This window comes from Bombus affinis, chromosome 8 (assembly GCF_024516045.1).
Source record: "Bombus affinis isolate iyBomAffi1 chromosome 8, iyBomAffi1.2, whole genome shotgun sequence".
Lineage (NCBI taxonomy): Eukaryota > Metazoa > Arthropoda > Insecta > Hymenoptera > Apidae > Bombus > Bombus affinis.
The window spans coordinates 8817688-8840599 of record NC_066351.1 but is presented as its reverse complement, the minus strand read 5'-3'; the positions used below and the strand labels follow the sequence as shown (position 1 = coordinate 8840599).

At 37.7% G+C, this 22912-nt stretch overlaps 1 protein-coding gene across 9 annotated transcripts in view; it reads left to right on the top strand.

The window, feature by feature from the left end:
• Window positions 1-22912, top strand: part of LOC126919557 (nucleolysin TIAR-like) — a 583207-nt gene that overhangs the window by 369768 nt on the left and 190527 nt on the right. Inside the window, exon 1 of one of the 9 annotated variants that reach the window (XR_007711697.1) lies at window positions 2305-5464. The exons of the other annotated variants lie outside the window; for them this stretch is intronic. The gene's annotated coding sequence lies outside the window, so the exon portion shown is untranslated. Of the gene's footprint in view, window positions 1-2304; window positions 5465-22912 lie in introns of those variants that run through there. 9 annotated transcript variants of the gene reach the window in all.

Here is a 22912-nt window from a genome sequence, read left to right as displayed (position 1 = left end):
TAAACAAAGATGTCTACAAGAATTATTACTCCATAAAATATTATTTAATGTCCTACCAGAATTTCCGACATATGATTATTTTTAATACCAAATTTATTTTTATTGTTTACTTTACTTATTTTATGATTATACTCTCTTCAAACTCAAGAAATTATTTAATAGCAGAAAAACAGCAATCGAATATGTCTGCAAGAACTTAACAAGATTAATTAATAATTTTCTTCATTTTTAAAAACAGTTTCAAATGCAAAAATACATCACGTAGTAACATCAATTTTTACATTAAGAAAGTAGAATCATTTTGCAATTTAGAGAAGTGTTTAATAATGAATATTTATTTAACGAAGCACATTGGGAAGCGCTGACGTATAGGTGTTTCATCCAGTTTGACGTTTGCTGGTGTACGCCTTTGTATACACGGCGCACATTACCGACCACTGTTGCATGCTTTATAATGACACGAGAATGTGTTTGTACGTGCTTCTTTCTTAACCTAGGTGGTCGAATGCTTTTCAGTATAACTCCAGCCGCTTTAACAATGCCTACGATATTCGGACAATTTTTGCGTCGTTGTGTTCGTTTTCACGTCGCGTGTACTATACCTTCTCATCTAACATGGTGTAGTCTTCACGGTTCGTGTTGATAGGTAATCGATTGATTTCAGTGATAATATTACACGCCCTGCCGCGTCTCTCCTTAACGAACCAATACTGCACGTGTACCCCTTTATTGGTGTCTATAATTGATTATTTTAAGACTCTTTGCCAATTATGCTCGAAAAATAATTATAGAATTGGTGAAAATCGTGCAACAAAATGTTTTTCGCGTCGAGTGCGTCGATCGTATAATTTCAGTGAGTTTTGTGCCTATTTGAGTTTGTTAACTTTCGCAACGTGTCGCAACGTTGTATAGATTACGCGTAACTAAGTAACGTGAATACGTTATTGTAACACAGTGTGTGCTAGTGTAGTTTAACGTTTCGTTGTCGATATCTGTATATTTTTGCGAACTTATGCGCTCGTCACTTTGGAAAATCTGTGAAATGTTCGCGTATAATAACGCTGTGTTAATGGGTTAATTACCGTGCTATAGGGCAATCGACAAGAAATCATTGCGCAGCAACGAGGTTTCGAAAGCAAACACGCTCTCGCGATTAATAGACAGACCTACGTTCCAGTCAACAAATCACTAGAATATCTATCGTAATTACACTGTACAGGATACAAATTGACCAGTCCGCAGTTATAGGTCGATTTTATTTGCTGTAGATGTAAAATACGCGGTGCCTTTCCCATTTCTGTTAGCGTTCCGCGCCGGAATATTAATCTTCGTTTGTCGGTTGGTTTTTATGTCGTTGCAATTTGACGTGAAAAGCATTGTAGTTTTCTTCGTGAATTTCTTTCGCCCCGCTCTCTTACGCTACGTTTACCGTTCTTTCGGAACCGATGGATCGAACTTTTTAATAGAATCTTTGTATTCGTGTATCACAAATTCCCTGGTTGAAAAACGTATGTGTTCGCTATTCAAACGTATTGCGACGTATTAATATGAGAATGAACAACATCGGGAATTTGAATTCTTTAAAAGGAATGATGGACGACGGGTGCAATAAAAATGTGTATGTTTATAATGAAATGCTAGTGGAAATGAATTCACAGAATATGAAATACAGAATATGAAATAACTAAGAAAATAAAGTACGCAAAGGAATTATACATTCGATATTATAAAAAATAGTGGATTCGGATAAAGAAACATTCAGAAGAAGTTCATTTTATCTATACAAATGTTTAGAGAAAGTAGAAGTATCTATACACGTTATTGTTCATTTATACGGACAGTAAAAATATGCGCTAGATTATAAAAAGTGTGTAAGGAAAACATGAGAAGTTTATTTTTGTCGATTTCTTTATTTGTGTATCTTTATGTATTCTTTATTTATGTATATATGTCTTTATTTATTTATGTACTTGATGCCTAAGAAAGTTGGGATACGGATAACTCGTTAGATTCAAAGATATAAATAGATAATAAATTTATGAAATTTGCTAAAGAATCACGGATATATTTAATATTTTAATAATTGATACTTTCTAGATGGCGAATAGAATTCAAACATAAATATTTAATCAATCAAATGTGGTATTGATCATTGACTAAAATTTGCAATCATGTTTTTCCCTACGGTCTTCAAATATAATGTAATTCTATCAAAGGTGTTAAAGATTTTGACAAATATATTTCACAGTTACTAATAGTTACTAGTCATATTAACATAACGATAAATACGTAAATGAAAGGATATTTTAATAATTGTTGTATAGTTCAGTTTTATCACAATTATAAAAAAGGACGAACTATCCATGATAACATTTTTCAATAAACTATCAATGCACAAATTGGCCCTGAAGAGTGCTGCAGTTTAGCAATATGTGCGCAAAAATGTCATCTTACTTGTTGCATTTTTAATGACGCATTCAATTTGATACATACTGTATCGTAGTCCTTTCATGGTTCACACCATTCACGGCTCAAAATGGCATGTAATCGATTCCGGCGATAATTATACGCGTCAATAGTTGGAGCATGACCATGTGACGTTCATTGTTTCTCAGCATGATGATTTCTGCCGGTAATGATCAATAATATAGAGAAGGATATGGAACGCGTCGGAAATAGGGCGTATAGAGAGAAACAGTGTGAAATGCTAGCGGACATGAAACTGCCAATTACTGAAAACGCGATCAAGACTGATGGCATACAAGTAAAAATTACTGCGGAATTCGTTTTGCACCGGAGAACGTATTTCTCCTGGTAATTTTGAATTACATCGTTCTGAAACATTCATTGCTGAGAAATGTTCACTTCCTGTCACAGTCAAGATACTACAAGTCATTCAAATTATAATACTTTCTTCGTAATAAATCACATGAATTTTGAATTGAACAAACGATAATGACAAATATTAAATTCACAAAAGAAACATGTATTAACTTCGATTCATTTTTTAAAATTCGTTCGGAGGAACTTCAATATCAATTCTGTTCGACCAAATAAAGCTATTGCTTTCTCTCAAGTACCTTCTCTCAAAAAGAAGTAAACATTTACATAGAGCATTTGTTTCTTTCCTTTTCAATATCTTAAAAGATAATTGTATTCGAACGTAACGCACTGACTCGAGTATGGCTACTAAATTTATTACGACGCGCTTAATGTCATTCACATAATATCCAGAACGTCAAGATATTGTAATGAAGTTAGCAAACCTAACTAAAAGCTAAAAATACTTGCTGTCAATCTTATCACCGATAAACTAAAAAAAAAAAAAAAACACAATTCTTGCATGACTTGTAAGCTATAAAAGAAGCTCACAAAAAGAAATAGAAGCATGACAATTTCATAGAAACTTTTCGCGTACGGCCACGATCGTACGAGAACGTTACGATATAAGAAGAAGGAGAGCGCTGTGCGTTCTCGAGACTTTTAAGTTCATTTCCTCAAACTACGAAATCCGTTTAAAGTACGAAAACCCTAAAGCTATCCAAGCGTAAAGCAACGACGGCGTAATCAAATGGAGACCACGTAAGCGGTCAGCGATCGTTTTTATCTATCCGAGTTTGCGGCATGCAATCAGTGAGGCGCCCGTTGACTCGTGACGCTTCCGGTCCAGGCTTCCGGTCCGTGGAACCGCACCGTTTCCGTTCGGCTGCCCAGCCCACCGATCTGGCCGGTCGTCGTCGTATATCGTGGATCCGTGTCCGAGAAGCACTATCGAAATCAGTGCCAGCGTCTCGTCAACGTGAAACACAGGCGTCATACCAGTTCGATCCCCGGGGATAATCGAGTCGAGTGATTTTCGTTGTTGTTGCAGAGCAACGGCGTGGCGCCTCGTCTGCGTCCGTTCTGTGTCGATCGAGGATCGAACATCTAATGTACGTGCCAGAAACGAGGTTACGCGCGATTTTCGAGCCAATCTACGGGCACCAGACGATCTGGCTGCTTGGAAATTGATCGGCTAACAAGTCGCCTGAATCGTATGCGATACTCTACGATGTTCAATTAGTTGCAACGTGGAAAATACATGCATGACGCGTGTTATAGGCGATAATTGTGTGCGCAGTGATTTCGTTCTTTCTTCGTTCTAAATTTCATGGTTCTTCGATGAATTCGTTTGAGATGGATGAAATGGTTATTGGAGAAAGGATGCGTCTACACCGGAAACTACTTACAAAACGATCGTGATCGCTTAACAAGCCTTCTTTAAGTTATTTATCGCTGAAAGTTCTTCGCGAAAGTGTTGAAAGTTACGACTGATGATGGAAATGCATCGTTTTACAGTGCTTTCGATTTTTATGTCTCTCTGTCGCGAAAGTTTCGATTAACGAGTGCTTCTATTCTCTGAATGAATTGTATACCAATCTCAATTGAACTGTAAGGAATATCTGCGTTGCTGTGAAAGACGAAATGCAGGGTATTATCGGTGTTATCGAAGATGGTTTAATAGCATCCATTATCTTTATATCTCCGTCGCTTTTTCCAGAGAATATCAAATATTATTGAAAATTATTCGTAAAATTTATTATCGTAAAATTTATGACCATACCTCCGTAATGATATTTTATAATGAATAATTTCCGTTAAAGAACATATATCGAATAAATATTAACAAGTATAAAGAGTGTACATGATTATTACTAATTTCTTATCTCGTATTCAGTTCAAAATTACCAATTATTATTCTTGGAATATTTAGTTGAATCAGGCAACGATACACGAATACAAAGAAGAACTTGAAAATCGAATAAGAGAAGCTTATAAAGCCATGAGATACGATAACAGAGTATCAGGGAGTACATTACCGTGCTAGATAGTAATTCGAATCGATTTTCAAGCAACAAAAGCCATTCACGATTTCAATAATCGTAACATTACAAACAGGCGATTATTCCGAGAATTTCGCGCTTGATATTCCACATTCGTTGTATGACGACGTTGGAAGAGCGTTCTGAACGGTGAGCCGAACGGTAAACAGCGTTATGCACGTTTCTCGGGCGTTAGCTGAACATGGGGAGGCGATGAGCCGGTTATATTGCTGAATATACACCTAAAGTTTGGATCGCGATGGCTGACCGGTGTTCTAATCTCGCCGGAGGTCAAACTGGATAATCAGCGTCGATCATCGTCGAGCGAGAAAAGTAGTAATCGCTGAACTAAGCAAACCGGCGCCGATCCCCCTTGTGTACAGGTGTATGTGTGTGTTTGTGTTGCGCTACGTTGGACGCGAAAATGGCGGTGGTACCGGGTAAGAATAAATTGAAAATGGGCAGTGCGGGCCGATACTACAGCGCCTATCTCATCTACGACGTGGCGAACTCGTGCCTGGCCGCGTTGCACGCCAAGATGCCTCCTCCGGTTGTCGTCACGCGAACCAACCCTCCGTCTCCTATGCACGTCCAGAACCCCCGTAAGTTTTCTTCGCTTTCTGTTTTCTATTTTCCATGGCAGCTGCTCCGCCAACGAGAGTATGTTACGTCGAAAACCAACCCAGTCGCTAGCTACGTTTCAACCGTCAGAATTTTACCATTGTGTCGTAATTATCAAGGAAATAGCAGCAGGAAGGAAACGATAGGCAAGTTATTCCGAGATAAAGAACGGGTTTCGTTTCGTGTTATGACCGCTTTGTCTGAAGTTTATGCAGCAATTTTGTATTTGATAGAGAAAAGTTGGATATAAGATGTAGGGAGATGAACCCATAGGGTTTCGAAGCAACACCTATAACATTAAAGATTCAATATTCAAATGCGCTTAGTGTTCGTAAATGATAGTAGCATGTCATAGTAATGACTAGAGTGGTAATACTTTTTAACGCTATAACCATAGTTTATATCAGTAACGTAATACTTTCCTGTAGAAAAGAACTATTACATACAAAATAGTGATAAGTACAACAATAGACCGAGATAAAAAATAAGGAATATCAATATAGACCAATTTAACATTGTAACACAAGGCTACTGATTGTGGTGTTCCCTTTTAGATTGATATTTTGTGGTTTTAAAATGTTGTTATCAGGTTCTGTACGTTTAATTTTCATAGTATCAAATTTTGTTCATATAAAGGCATTACTCTAAATAACACGAAACTTAATGTTCCTACTTGGCTGTAATTAATTGGTATGTAAATGTTAGAATAACGTGTTAGGACAATACGCTGCTTTTCGCAGCGTAGTGTCCAAAATTTGACCAAAATTTCTCGAACGTATCTCGATAGAAAGCTTCGTAACACCAATTACCCTCATCCTTCTGAAGAAATTAATCTCATCTTCCCTTTAACGATACCGTTGACGTTAAACCGGCTAACCGTCGATTCTGAGCAAACGCGATAATATCAGCCACGCTAACTCTCTTCCAATCCCCTCAGAGTTGGGCTTTTCTTCTTCGATTCTTTCGTACGCCTACTTGCTCTCGATGGGCATCTCTCTTTTGTTCGGTGGCAAGTGGCGCGCGAGGCAAAGAGGTAAGAAGGCATAGGTGCCGGCGCAGGAAAGGGTGGAAACACCCTACGAGACGGGATAGCGTGTCTGTTTTGATTTATAAGAATTCGCCACGAACCTCTAACCTACCTTCCTAAGTCTGGCCTCACTCCTGCCTCTTCTAGATCGAGCTAGATCAACTCCCCCACCACCCGTTGCACCTATCTCGCGCGTGAATAATAGGCAGGTACCCAACTGCCCGTCTTTCCGTTAACCTCGCCTCGTCCTTCACGTCTCCTTCTTCTTTTTCTTTATCCTCCCTCTTTGCCACTGTCTCCCGTGACGGTGCACCGATCATTCTTCTCCGCGGACAACGGACGAGTTTCGCTTCGTTGTCGGTCAACTAAACTATCTATCAACGAACGCTTCGATCGTACAACCCTCGATATAGAGTATGGTGGAATCTTTGGATAATATCGTGGTGGTCGTGTATTATGTACGTTGTTGTCCAATTTCGGAGTGTGTTTTAAAGCGAAGCTGTTACGAGTATCGCTCAACCGATCCAGGACCAACGTTGCGTCGAGATAATTGTGATTTATTTTTTCAGCCAATTCACATTGAAACCTATTGAATTTGTATTTTTTTCTTTTTTTGTTACTTCTCCTATTTAGATAAAAAGAGTAAATATGCAATGTGATACAAGTTAATGTATGCAGGGTTTTGAAGAATTACCTCGTTGGGATATTAATATACATATATATCTCCAATATCTTTTTATATTGGAATTATACACAGATAATTCAAGATTCTTTGTTGGTATAATAATATCAAATATTTAACTCCATCTGCAGATGTTGAATCGGACTAAATTTTCATGCATAAATGAAACTTAGCGGAGAATTAAACACGCTTGTGTCATCTTCCAATAACAATGCATCTCATTTATATTCTATCAATGATCCAATTTAGCTCTTTATAAGCTCTTTGTATAATTCTTCAACCTTTCTCTTCATCTATATATGGCTATTAATTTCTTGTTACGAAATAATCAATTTGATTGGTCGAGTATTAAACAACGAATTGCTAATCATTTAATTGAATCTTTATTACTCTCGAGTTTTCTATTCTCAGTAAGTAAAAGCGTATGAAATTAAATTCTTGGGAAGTAAAATCCTCGTTAATTTTACCAGTAGATCAATAAACTTACTCCTACAAAATTTCTATTATAATTTCTATTTTTCTTATAAGTATATTACATCTACTTGTATTCCTCAAAAATATATTATTTTTTGCGTGAATATTTCATATAGAAATTCACGAGGGTACTTGAATACTCGTTATAAAAAATTTTCATGGATACATTACATACACTATACAAAACTCTTCAAAATTCAATTAATACTGTGTTAATTATGACTTTGTAAAATCTGAAAAAATCTGGACACGTATTGCAATCGTGTATTTGACAGATAGATTTGACAAGGTACCTGTTAAAAAAATGTACGTTTTCCTTTCGATTCTATTCTCATCATACTTTACATAGGTATACGTATATACCCATAAACTTCAAAACTGCTTCAAGTTTCATTCTTCGGAATAATGAGGTTACAAGAGACATAAAAATTGTACAAAGAATTCTGAATACACTTTCTCACGCGTCGTTTCGTCGCTTCCTACGAAGGAACAACACCTCGATCGACATTCTAACAAAATTTCAGGAAAACCGTTCGAATTTGAAAAGGAGCAGAAAATAAATTTGTCGAAGCAGTGAAACTTTCCTTTCCCCGTTTTCCCTTCTTCTTCGTTCCTGCATCTCGTGGGCGCGCACCGATCGTTCTTCTCGTGGACGACGGTCTATGTACTTCGATCTCGTCATTGGTCAACGGGACGATCTATCAACGTTTGTGCCAGAACAAGAACCGTTACAAAACATTAGCGAGTCACGGAAGATTTTGCATTGACGTCTCGCAAGAGTGTACATATATCGGGACGTGTCATCAATCTTTTTACTTTAATGCACGCCAGTTAGACTCCCTGTGCCGTAGTCGAGACGAGTCGCGCAATGCTCCAGAGATGATGTTCGTCCATTTTCAGATGTCACACCCTAGCATTTGTAAACGTTACCGTTTGTCTGTCGTAATTAAACAGTTTTACGTAATGAGCTTAGCTCACGAGTCTGACATCTTTGATTCTAATATAATGCACGTTAGTAATTGACATATTATTTTCGTTTTGCAGAAAAAGGTTAAATCGTGTATTCTTTAGCATCGTCAACGTAGGGAATTGAAAAAAGAGGGAAATATTCTAATTTAATTTCTGTATACATTTTCCACGTTACAAGGTACTAAAATAGCTCTATGCTGAATTTTCAAAATCGTTTCAAAATCTAACTCGCATCTCTTCTCTTTACAAAGGGAAATAATGTAATAATATATCGATTTTATTTTCACCTCACAAAGCGAGAAAATGGTATTGAACGCGCTTCGAAATATAGAGAGTAGTGCAAGAAACGTGTTACAAGTATATTTTAATGTTTCTTGTTAATGTTATGAACGTGTGTACGGAGACAACATCGTGCTACGGCGCAGAAAAGTCGTTGAAAAAAAATGCTCACGGTGATCTAGACGAAGAACAAATACCGTTATTGGTCGGTGACAGGAAATGAAATGTCTACAAACTTTTTCGATATACGCTTGTCGACCTACTTATTTTCTGAATGAAAGCTTTCATAGTTGCACACCGTACTAGCATAATACAGCTGTCGGTTTTAATCTATACAATTACCGACGCTTCTAAAAAAAAACTTTTCGTCTTCATACACGCCTTACGTTTTCCAATAATGCACCTTTGAACGGTTTCAATTTATCGAGTTTCACAGACACGCATACGACAAAAAAAATTTGTATTCAAGTTCGTATTTTCATATCTAAAAATGAAAAGTGATCTTCCGTTGCGCTAAATGGTATAGACGTTTCGAATTAGTTTTTAAATTGCACAGTTTCAAGAGATTATTTTATGCTTTATTAATACAATGTATTCACGAGAATAAGAATGTGTTAAGAACCCTTGAAACGTAAAAACGTTACGTTAAATTTCACCCGAGATACTTGGTCCATTTTATACTATACTATACATATACGTGAATTCGTGGAGGATTAATTTGACTTTTCAGCGTAACATGGTAAATTGTTTCATTCGTTGGTTTTGAGGACGATTACCTCTGAAAAATTTCAATCTACTGTCTGAAACATGTTAAAACTTCTCCATCTCTGTTACTTTCATCTCAAAATTTATTTAAACGATATGATACAGCATACGTTTGGAGCGTTTCGTATTCGTGTTATTCCACTGTTATCGACTTTATTCCTCATCCGAGAAACCCTTTTTATATTGTACCATGCTAATATAAGTTTCTACCCTGAAGACAAATTTTATTGCGTTTTAGACAAGATTATAGATAAGTTTTTGTCACTGGACATTGTCAAACAAGAACTATGTTTAACAAAGAGACAGAAATGATACAGTAACAATAATATTGTGAGAGTCACTCTTATTTATCATCGAATCATATACACATATAGTTATAATCGTACAAAATCTTTTATGATATTTCTTACGAGCGTTCTTAAAGAAGAGACAGTTTTCTAAAGAAACTTTCATATGGCGGATAATTGTGGCAAAGTGATAAAAACGAAGCACGCTACTTCCTCTATTCCCCAGACACGGATATATCGTTTTGACAAAAAGGGAAAGGTTGTATCACAGAATTCGGTAATGAAGCTAAAAAGCTTTGAACATTGGCACACTCGAAGCGAGCACTGGCAAGCTGTAAAGCGAATTAATGTGTTCTCGTTATTCGCGTACCGTGTTTCACTGTTAACTCGTAAAAAATTTTAATCCTTCGGTTAAGCCGTGATTGAAAGTTCAATCAGAGACGAAAATTGCACTTTGAGTAGGTACGTGGAAATTCTACAGGTCGTACCGGCTCATAAACAGAAAACGATTCCTCGAGTCCGAGACGAGCGTTGGCAGCAACGCGTATAACCAGCTTTCGTGCACGTTCGAATTTAGATAAAAATCAGCAGCTTTATGGCCGGTAGATTTTTTCGTCGATCTGCCCGGCGTAAATGCGAGGGTAGTTACGAAACACCCGCCGTGCCCGATGAAAATAACGAATTAATAATGAAAATACTTTCGTTTGAAAAGGGCGTGTGTGAAGATCTTAATTTAAATGAACAGTAAATTTCCGATTGCGCGGAAGCCCGATATTACGTACAATCCGGCCACTGTCGCCAGCCGGTTCGTATCGGTAGCTCGAATTATTACCTTTATCTTAATTAAAACGGAAAGTGGTCCGTGAGCCATGCAGGTCGCTCGTAAAGCGTCTTACTTTGATTGCAGAAACAATACTTTGCTAACCTCGTGGTCAACGATCTATCTATCGCTTTCATACCTAGCAATTCTCATCTTTTCTCTTCTTCAGATATTCCCATATAACCTAATGATTCTATTAAGATCTCAAATTATTTAAACACCCACATATTTGCATCATATTCAAGAAAAAATTTGTATATTAACGCTTAATATTTAGATTTTAATGTATGATAATGAAATTTGTTCGAGTTCATGTAGGACTAGGTTTGGGTTAGTTTCGATATTCTATTTAACCATTCGTTTCTTCTTTTTTCGCTGTTCGTAAGAGACTCTTAATAAGAGTTCCAAAATTTGTAGAATCAAAGTAACGTTTAGCTGTTAACGCTTATTAGGAGAAGACCATAGGTGTCAGATGACTAATTTTAATGACTATGTATCAGTGATCAAAAGCTTCCAGTTTCTATATGGAAGTAACTTGGAAAGAGAAACTAAATACAAGAGTTTCGTTCGGTGTCCAAATACTGGGGCTCTCTGTTTATTACCATTGATAATTTTTGAGTTTTGATTATAGCAATCATATTTGAAATATTTCTGAAATCAAATACTATTAACTGGAATATATGGTGATGAATAATTGCCTCTATTTCGAAAATTCGACAAAACATAGAAACCAAAAGTTCAGTACACGTAATCGTTGTGTAAATGTAAGGTTTCTATAGTATCAGATATTTCACGCGATCGTATTATCGAGCATTTTCTGCGGATTTCGATTTTCGTTATAAATCGGGAGCATCGTTCAATTTTCTTCGACGCAAATGAAAAACATGAAAATGCAAAGTATTCATTATTGAAGTTTCAATATCCACCGGTAAAGTGTTGCACTTTGTTCCAGCCGGTCTCTCAATTTAATCGTGCTCCCGACTGTACATTTTAAAATAACAATCCTATTCCGGGCCACGAAAATTTTATACCCATACTCTCAGATATTTGTGGGGTCAGGTCAGTATTACTCCCTCGGGCGCACCGCGGCGGTCCCCTTCTACGTAAAATAGTTCCGCGCAAACCGTTCGCGAGAAAAATAACACTCACTTCCAAAAAATCGGTTTACTACTCTGACGATAAGATAAAACTGGACGTCGCATACATCGCGCATAATGTGACTCTTTCGTTATTGCGCCTTAAACGTAACACGTAGACAACGCTTGGTAAGTTTTCAGAATGCTGCGAAGCGTACATCTAACAAGTTGCACAAGAAATTAACAAAAATGGTCTTGTCGTTCTGAAGAAGTCTCCATAAGTGTTTAAATACTTTCGCGAGCCGTCGTGCGTATATAACAGATATAAGATTGTAGTATTGCTTCTTTCTTTAAAATTTGTCTACTTAAATAAAAACTATTAAAATGTTATTCGTATTCTCTAAAATAATGCAAGGTCACGTTCGTATTTCAGAGATAAACCGTGTGACAGATCTCGTAGCACGTAGTAGAATCGATGATTCGATCTGGATCGATTCGTACAGTAGATTTCTCGAACTGCTATCGAAATTTCATGATGTAACGACATCTCGGAAGGTAACAGCGTTTGGAAAGCATCGAGCTGAAATGTATTGGCGGCGTGGGTGCATATATCGAATGTATCGATGGAGAAGCTTCTGGTCGGTTTGTATCGTAGGGTCCCAGTCAAACGTTGCCCGCTTATAAGCTCTCTCCTTGGCATGTGAAAAAGAAGGTGCGCGATAGAGGAAAGTGGAGTTATCCGCGGACGCAACAGTAACGAGAAGCCGATGCTCGTTTTCCAAGGAACGAATTTTAGTTTGAGGTAATGGCGGATCGTAGCAGCAATTTTATGAGATGTGAAATTAACCCTCTAACTGACTGGTTCGGACCAGGTCAAGCCGAAATCAGTTTGCGAGACGAAGATTTGAAAAACCGATCGTGTATCAGGTCAGAAAATCAATATCATTGCGAGTTCTATCTAGCGAAAGCAAAGGGAACGTTTCAGCATGCCAAATGGAATGTTACGTCCGCGTATTGATTGACGCTGGCAAAATAGGGGTTGTACGAGAGATTCGACTCGTACAGTTATTAGAGTCCTACGAACTATTCGATTACAGGAATTTCATAGTTCGCTGCTCGCACCGCCACCGTTTTATGTAACTATTATTATACCTGTTAATTCGACTGTTCCGTGGCTGTTTGCGCGGAAGCGTTTGCCGTTGCTTATGCGGGACGACCGTTCCGCCAGCCAGCCAGTGATGTCGTGCGTTAAACGCCTGTAAATTAAATAAGCCCGCTCGAGAAATAGGCTTCCGACGAAATCTCTCGAGGAAGTGTGATTAACTGGATTTTTTCGAGCAAGCGGTATTAACGTCGCGTTGAGTAGCATTGCGCGTGTTAAAAAGGGTTATAATTAGATGTGCTTTGAATTACAGACTTCGCCTCGTTGTTTTCTCCGCGATCTTTGCCAATAAAATGGAGTTGTTTTTCCGTCGAATGTCGGCGTGACGGTGTTTTCCATTAATTTTGTCAAAAGAGAACGTTACAAAGGAGAATGAAGTTTGGAGTTGGATCGCGTAATCGAACGCCTGACTGATAAGTCATTAATGTTAGGGCCGGGATACTTGGAATAAGTTTCAGTTTATTTCACCGGCGAATAAATTTAATTTCCTCGAGTTTAAATAAGATTTAACCAACGAAACGTCCACTTTGTTTCCACCCTCATTTAACTTTGAAAGCTTAAATTCCTCGCTTTCGAAAATGATTAGTCGTCCCACGAAATTCCCAGCTTCTGTCCCGTCTGACGAGACACTTCTATTCAGAAACTGCTTTTCATATTACTTTCGCTATATTCCAAGATAAAATTAAAAGAAGAAGAAAAAACGGTCGGGAAAAAGGAAAACGTCGTTGGTAAGAACAACGCGTCGTTCTCGTAAGAAGTTAATTTCATTTCTGTTGCAACTTTCTTCGTGACTAGACGTATTCCCGGAGGACACGCGCGGATAGAAATACCGAATTTCCAGCAGACAGCTTAGCAATGTACTCACATGGATTAAACGGAACCTTTTTACATTATCCGACTACCGTCAGGAACATCCGGCTTTTTTGTTTCGTTCCGCCCTTGATCTTGCATCCACGTCGCCCTTCCATCATTTTTTTTACGTTCGTTCCGCTCCCGTTTCCCTGTCCCACCCCATCCTCGTCTGGCGTAGCGTTGATCTCTTCTTTACCTTGGTTGGGCGTCTTATGGTCCACTGCATCTTGCAGATTCGTTTCCTCGGCTTAGCCGTTCTTGCCGGATCCAGCGCTGTCGCTTAATTACCAGCCGTTTACGTCTTAATTGTTAATTTAGCGCGTTACGTTATTCTTCGCGGTGCTCGTTAAAGGTGAAAATGCGGGTCGGTTACGTCGCTAGACGGGGAAATGAGATTTCTCTTGAGAACCGCGAAACGGAAACGAGAGAAACAAGGACAGTACAGGGCGGACCGAGCGAAGAAGGGACGAGAAAGAAAAAAATGGAAGAACGCTGCACTTTAACGCGACTATGCCGTTAATGGAACGTTGTAAAATGTATAGGAGAGCGAGAGAGAGAAAAGAGTGAGAAGTATAAAACTCCGGCTGCGCGATAAGAACGGTTGAAAGATAACAAGTTTACTGCCAGATGTTAACAAGTGTCTCGTTTTGAGTACTTTTCGCGAATGCTCCCGATTGCTGCGCGAAGCCTTGCGAAAAGTAGCGCCAATGAGGGAAAATATTTAACGTACAATGCCAACAAACGAACTGTGTTCGTGCTTATCAGTAACTTTTGTTCCCTTTCATAATTCTAAGGTAAGATAAACTCCGTGTACAAAGATGAGTCACTGAATAAGTTATGTTCAATATAAAAGAAATGTAGAACGTATGAAAGAAACTCTTTTTAGCGTCGGTATGAACTACGAATTACTAGTTTTCATGATAATTGTCAAGAGTCTGTATACATTTATCGCAGGAAAAAATTCAATTTATGAATTTGTGGTTTCTTCGATGTATTCTAACGTGATTATTTCTTTATTTTCAAGACTTTCCAGGTTCATTTTAGTGAATTTGTGGTGTCGCGTAGAAAAAATCGGTAGTTTCAAATTTTGTTGCAAATATTGAACGTTGATAATTGCGACACGTAGGATGAAATTACAATTTTGATATTTTAGCGCTGTATTTGACGAATTATCTGATTCGCCGTTGTGTTTGTTATTTGTACTGAAATACTATCCAAAATATACACGAAAATATAGTTATTTTCCATTTCGTAAATTTAAAACAGTAAAAATTTTATCTGTAACCGGCTGTGTTAGAATTAATTTAAACTTCAAAATTAAACAAACAGTCATATCCGTAAAATTTTAATACTTCTGCTATGCTAACAGTGAAAATTAGTGAATTTATTATGAAACGCATACTTTATTATTTAATAAACTCCGTCTATAAACAAGGCACACAAAATTCGTTCAGTAATCGACGTATTAATAAAACCAAAAGCGATGTAAACAGAGATTTTACATCAGGTTAACTACCATTCAAGCTTACGTTTCACCGTGGAAATTTAATTTCGAGGCCTATTCGTTATTATGCTTTGTTGAACATGCTCCTTAATTACATCACTTAATATGTACTCAATACGTAACAAACTGCGGCACAAGTGCCAGCGGCAAGTCATCGAAATTTCTCAAACGCTTTGCCAGAGATTCGATATAAGTATTCCAAAGTATAGTAATTCACGTTCCTACCTGTGACTGCATATCGGTGGTCAAGGTCCTCTTCTCGTTAGGTTAGACAGTGGTATTTTCCCTATATATTTCAGGGTCGGTGAAGAGTGCAGGTGGCTCTCCTACCTCCGTCTCTGTCTTTCTCCGTGACCCTTCGCCGTTCGTTCTATCCTTCTTCGTCTCGCTTCTTGCGCAACCCACAGGAGAATATTTTGGTCACGTAGCAGCCATCGTTCTCTCTCAAATGCCGGAGCTTCCAAGCTCCGCGCTCAGTGCACCTCTCTGAGTGATATTTTGTCATTTAATCCTCTCTCGATGTTGAACGCCGTGCTCCTCGACGTTCTTCTCTTCTCCCTTCGCACGGTCTCTCTAATTTCCCGGAGAAGACACGTCGACTATTATCCATGGGCTGCTGGCATGTCCTTTGCTATGTCACCCTTGCCACCCGGTATCTATGCTGCCCTTTCGTAAAGTTTCCGAAGGTACATTGGTCTCGGCAGCAGGGCATCGAACTCCCAATCCTCTCGTTGAATCCCGATGGCGTAACAACGGCTTGTTCTGCGGGTTACACGAATGACCTAGCGACGATTTTTCTTCGCTGGATTCTGCCCTTTCCCTCCATCTCTCCCCGCGTATCACCCTTTCCCCTCTATTTTGCCTCTCTTTCTCTCTCCTCGTGCCTGCACTCTGGCTTCACTACTTTCTCCCTTTCTTTTGGTCTTGTTCTTCTCCTCTCGTCTTTCAAACCATGTTCTCTTTCTTCCACCATTGTTGTCTACCTCCATTGTCATTCGTCGCGCGAGCGGCTCGGCCGATAGCGCGGAACGGATTAACCCGTCTTTGTCGATGATACCTAGAAAGGAGGAGCCTCTTCTTCGTCCATCGGAGCTGTGCAATTAACGTCAAACGTCCTCTCGTACGTTCGGCTTCCCTTTTATGCTTTTGAATCGAAGACGGCCGAATTAGAGGTTCGCTGGGTATCATTTCAGAGTTATTAACGTTGATGGCGGTGTTGAATTTGTGATATCGGACTGAACGTAATTTCGAGTTTATCTCATCGGGGCTGATCTACATCTAGACCGGAGGAATGCGTTGCCGCCTGCGGTTCATTGTATTTAACATTTCAACGGATAGGAACAGGGACAGCTCTGCTGAAAGCATAGAAAGGCAGTTTTCGATTATGCGTGAATTATTGGCGCGCCGTTATCATACGCTGAATCTAACGTCACAGTAATTTTACTAATATTTGCGAGTTATTTCGTTGACTGAAATAAATATCCTAGGTATTTGGAAAAATATAGTTTCGAGCGTTAATTGATTTTAAGAAATTTATCGATCACTCTGACAGCAGTTTTGTACTTTGTGAAAGATATTTGCGGTATTTTTAAAGCTACTTTAGAAGGTACAACTGGTACAGTGATTCACGAAAGTATTTGAACTGTGACTTGATGCCATGGACAATCTTCATGACTCTATCGTAGGTGTTATATAATATATTTTGAAACAGTAGCGCTATTAATCAGACGCGAGTTACGCGATGTCGGTGTGCGATTCGACAAGTATACATCTCTAATGAAATTTCAAAATGTTTTGTATAACGTACATAATATGTATACCTGTTCGTAAAAGATGTCCATGCGTATTCAAGTACTTTTGTGGAGCCACTGTATTTTTAGAACGTAGAATGTTCGTATTGTATTGATCTTAAAATACTAAGCAAGTTTTAATATTCGTATTTTCAGCGGTAGAACATTTATGTTATGTAATAGTAAAAATTCACAATTTACCGAATAATTAGCATGGCGATTCGCAAACAAAATTTGTTTCCATTGCCAGGGGAAGCTTATGGTATTAAATGTCGTAGAAACTTGCTTGTCGGCAAAGCAACGATTAAAATTCAAAGGGATTTAAAATACCCGCGGGTTGAGATATAATTATATCTCGCATAATATCGGGGAAAAGAAGCCGTACAGTCACATAAAGAGATAAGCGCGGTACAAAATTATCAATTATTCGCGGGTAAAATTCTGCTGCTGGCCATTAGCTTTGTCATTATTAATTTATGCTTAAACACACAGAGTGTTCGCTTTTAACCGCGACATTAAACGCCGAAAAGAGGAGGACAAATGCTATTTATTTAGATTGAGGTAGAATGAACAAATCGAAATAAGCGATCTTCGCTCTTTGCACATAAACAGTGTAAATTTATAAACTTTTAAACATCGCAACTTGGCGTACACGGTGAAACTAAAATAATTTCTGAAATGAGATGCATACATTCGGTCGCATACAAAAGTACACACCCCTTAAATATAAAATATTGTAGAAAAAATTTTAACTCTACGAACTTTTTTGACGCATTAACACGCGTATTGTTAAAATATAACACGATTTATTTACTTCCACCTTTATTAAGGAGGAAGAAACGAAAAAATATAAAATACAAAATGCAATTAGTGTTACGAAAATTACACACGCCCGTTATACGTACACGAAATTGTAAATATAATGGCATAATGAAAAATTATGAAAAATTTAACAAGGGTGACTTCTGTGATGAACTTTTCCACCGACGAGTGGCAAATCGTGAATTCTAGATTCGTGTTGAGTAAATTTTTACGATCTTACAATTTGAAAATATTAAATCCGCGAATGTACGATTTTACGGTTTTAGTTACATCAGATTGAGTTACATCAGACTGTTTATATTTTGTCAAATATAATTTGTAGAATCCACCGTTCACATTACTTGTTTTATTGTCAAACTTGCTACAGTTACGCGAGAGAATTTATTGGCACCGGTAGTGTGTAACTTGAGGCTTGTTCCGCTAATAATATTAGTTCTAAAATTTCGCTAATAATATTAGTTCAATTGTGCAAGTGGTCCCTGGTGAAATGGAAGGATCTTAAATTGCCATGGTGTTCGCACCATGATGCTTGCTGTTCGCAGAGGTAAATTTATTAGTCCCGGTTTCTATTTATAAACTAATAGTGATTTATAAACGACGGCAAAACAATGGTAAGGCACAACCATGAATCAATGCCACCAACGGGGAAACGTTTCGCGTAGTTTCCCGAAACACGTTAAGCCTTTGCGAAAATTAAAGAGCTTTCGTGGAAATTACGAGGGACACGGTAAATCAGGCCAACCGGTTACGTCAAAATTGCATACTATTGGGACACGAGGTATTGGGGAAATATTTAAGTTCAGCTGGAAACCCTCGTGTAACCGTAATATTATCTTTTTCGCCGTTGCCGCTGGATGTATTAGACTTTAAATTAAAGTCAGAAATGAGATACGAGTTTGGATACGAGCTTTGATGATATTTGAATTACCAGTGACGCGCTCCCGATCGAGTTGAATTCACTGTTATTTCAACCGTTATTCTTCTCAATTTTACACGTGTCATTTTTGACTTATTGTTAAATCCGACTGGAAATGGATTTTCTCTCTTTTAAATTAAGCTGGTCAATTTGAACAATACGACGGAAAATATCGTCACGTCATCGGAGGAAGGGCATGGATTCGTTGTTTATGATAACTAAAAATATCGAAGCGATATTTTCTGCTGTATTTTCGATCCTTTAATTTTTCTTTTCGATACATAAGTATAATGACCAGTATGTAAATAGGAAAAATCCTAATATCAAAAAGTTAACTCAGTCTTAATCCGTTAAATAACTTTACAGTTACGAAAAAAAAGAAATAATTGCTATTGATATAGAGACTTTGTTAAAGTATTAGATTTCTTCTTGTTGGTTAAAACGAGAATCTGGTTCAGACGTAAAAATTCAACGACTGTAACAGGACTTTGTAATTTCCAATTTATCTTAATCTATTTATAATTAGTGTATATGTGTATACATGTAAATAACTTCTTTGTGAATCGTAAACGTTTAAGTCTTACTTGATGCTGTCTTACGTATAATTCGTGTCATGAATTTCAACTCGAGACATGTATTTGATATGTGGCTTGTAAAAAAGTAAGAAAGAAGAGACGAGAGGAATAGAGAAGAGGGAGGGAGAAGTTCCTTCGTTATGCAGCAGCTTTAAGTCTAGGCTATGACAAAAAGAAATAGAGATCAGCAGCGTGGATAAAGATAGTTAAACAGGTTTTACTGACAATGGATGCAGCGTAAGTAGGTCAGAGAATAATAGTAAGGTGGAGTAATGGTCTTGTTGAGTGAAACTGCAGGATGTAAGCATGCATTTCCGTTTGCGAGAATAGTTTGGTCTCATCTCAATTGCGTTTCAATATAGGTTGAACGTATTTCGCATTTTGCTGAATGCGAATACTTAAAGCCCGATCATTCAACAAATCAACTACTTAAAACTACCTCAGTGATATATTAATTACTTTGAGATCATAGAACCGTAAATATATCACGTTTTCCCGTATAATACTATTTATTTTTTGAAATTTTTGTAGAAATTTGTATCATGCTATCTTTAGATAGATAGAAAAATATTTCTTAAGTGTTCTTTTATCACAGTTTACATGAAATAAAACAATAATTAAACATATGGAAATTAATATTCTCAGATATAAATTTCAGTGAAAAGCGACAAAAATAAGATTACTCAATGTAACACGAGAGCAAAAATCATCACATTCGTCGCTTGAAATCTAATTCAATCGCTTCCATTCTATATGTTCCTTCGGGAGAAAACCCGATCAATTTCATCTTTCACTAATTTCTTAAAAATTAAAAAAAGAAAAAAATAGAATTCGTTACATAAAAATTACCTACGGATCTGTACAAGTTTCCGAGTTCTTTCTATTCGATCGACAAACCAGTGATTTTCATTTGCCGTTACATTTATTCCAGCGGTTAACGGCTATATTAATCGGCAGAGAGGACTATAGAAGGAACTAAAAACGGAAAGCCAACGACGGAGGAGGATCATATTCGCGATCGTAACTATACCAATTCGTTTCCCTGCCTATAATCCACCACTTTGCTCCTTTTATTTGCCGAGATAGATAAACGGCTTTCGTGTCTCTTGGAATAACCGGCTGCGATACTGCGGCATGAAATTGGACGACACTGTCACAAGAATCGCATTAGTCGTCGGGGAGGTAGCGTGCTGGAAAGTGCACACACAAGCTAATTACAGGACGACACGAATGTCTCTAATTACTTTTATTCCAATTCCAACGAAATTTGTTGGAGCGGGAATCCCCGTGGGCACGTATAGATCCCTCAGGTGTGGAAGTAGCCGCGGACATTCGTATGTATTCGCGTCTACGCGGCTACCTTCCCTTCCAATGTGTGCAGAGTGTAAATTCGCACGCACGTCTGTTTGCATGTGCACCACATCTATCCGTGGGCCGCGCTTCCTATCGCTATTAAAATCCGCGATCGAGGATAATCCGCAAATTGACCGAAATCTCGATGACAAAGCGTCGCTAGTCCTGGTCAGCGGTTTCACGGGTTCGTGTACGATACACGCGTGCATACGCCACGCCGGTTTGAAACTCGATCGACCAAAATAAAGGTTGATTTTCATCGATCGGCAGCGTCTATCTGATTTTAGTCTGCACTCATTCGCGCTCTTCAGTCGCGCGAGACCGTTTTGTTCTTTCGGTACATGTACCGGCGGTTCCCATGCGCACGTTACCCGACAATGATTTTTCGGTGTTGTTCCGAAAATTAACGGCAGTTTTCACTCGGCTGTTCGTTTTCGTTTGTGTTTACGCTCGTACTGAATCACCCACGTATTTCAGCCGTCTACAAGGAAAATCTGATTGTACAGTGTCTCTCTCTCTCTCTGTTTCTCTTTTTGAAATCTCATTCGCGCGAAATATTTTGTTTGCTTTGATATACCGTGGCTTAAAATTGAAAATTAGAAGTTAGTTGTTGGCGTAAGATTATTCAAAATTTTAATTAATGTCGACAGTGTCATAGAATAGTAGCATACGATATTGAACTTTATTGAAAAATTAGTTGTGATTTAGTTATTATACGGTTTCTCATCTGGCTATATAACTATCTGTAATTACGCATAATGACCCTTCGTTATTATGAAATTATGTATTAAAACCTACTAAGGAACACGTGCAGTAGTACATGTCAATAATACAGAATTATCTATCTGGATTTATAAGATTTTACATAGTTCTGTTTTATAAAACTGAAAACAAACATAATGAGCACACCAAGAAAGAGTAACTATTTCACGCGAAATGATCCCAGTCTACCATAATAATTAAATAAACATACTTCAAGCAGTATTCGATGAAAGACACGTAATTGTGATTCAAAGTGGCCCGTCATAATGGACGTAGAATATTAATTAGCATTTAAGTGTTGCGAAGAAGAACAGGGAAAGAGGCAGAAGGAAAAGGTCTACTTAAGAAAGGTTAACTCGTTAATTCTGCCTGATGCCAATTGAATTTACGCTCTTACGAGGTTTTCAACGTCTGCGATATTGGCGTGACAAATATTAATCAAGTTCAATATTCCAATAGTTCGTTAATAGTTTCAGTTTTATTAAACATATATTATGTAATAAAAATTAGTAAGGAATAACGAAGTTCATATGTAAATAAATAATTATACCGAAAAACGAATTAAAGAAATAATTATATGGATAATGACAATCTATTTTACGTTATAAAAGTATCACTGCAATGAAGTTATGTTAATTAGCAGTGACAAATGTGTCGACAAAGAAAGATGGAAAATACATCGTCGATCGTACGTTTTATTCAGTGGATCCTGTTATTTTAGCAGTCCAAGTAAACGCTAGAACGAGAGATCTTGATTTTCGATGGTAGTAGCGTGATAAACTTTCGCGTACATATATTTACAGCCGAAAACGTGTAATCCAGGCGAAATCGATATTTCACTTGATTACACTTTTCTTTGTTGCACCGGCAGTCAGAAGTTCAAAGAGTTTTCATTAATTAATATGCAAATTTGAATGGGAAACAACGACCGCGCCGTTTGATCAATGGTAAACAGTACAGCTGTATTGTTTTCGCGTTGCACAAATATCATTAATATATATAATAATTCTGTCAGTATGTCTGTAATCCTGACATGTTAATTTGTAATTTGACAGAGGCAATGTGTTTGAAATTATGCATGTTCCATGGGACCTCATAAAATCAGTGAATCTTTTAACACAAAGTTCCTCGGTTTTCATCGTTCAGATCTCACGGCGACCGTGATTTTTAACGAGACGTTTAACAGACTTTCGCCAGATTACAAAAGCGAAATTCTGTTTGCATCGTTGAAGCGTATTACGTGTTTCACAACTGGAAGAAAGAATGACTTGCAGGGAGCATGTGTTCCATTTCAATGGAAATATTTACATGAAA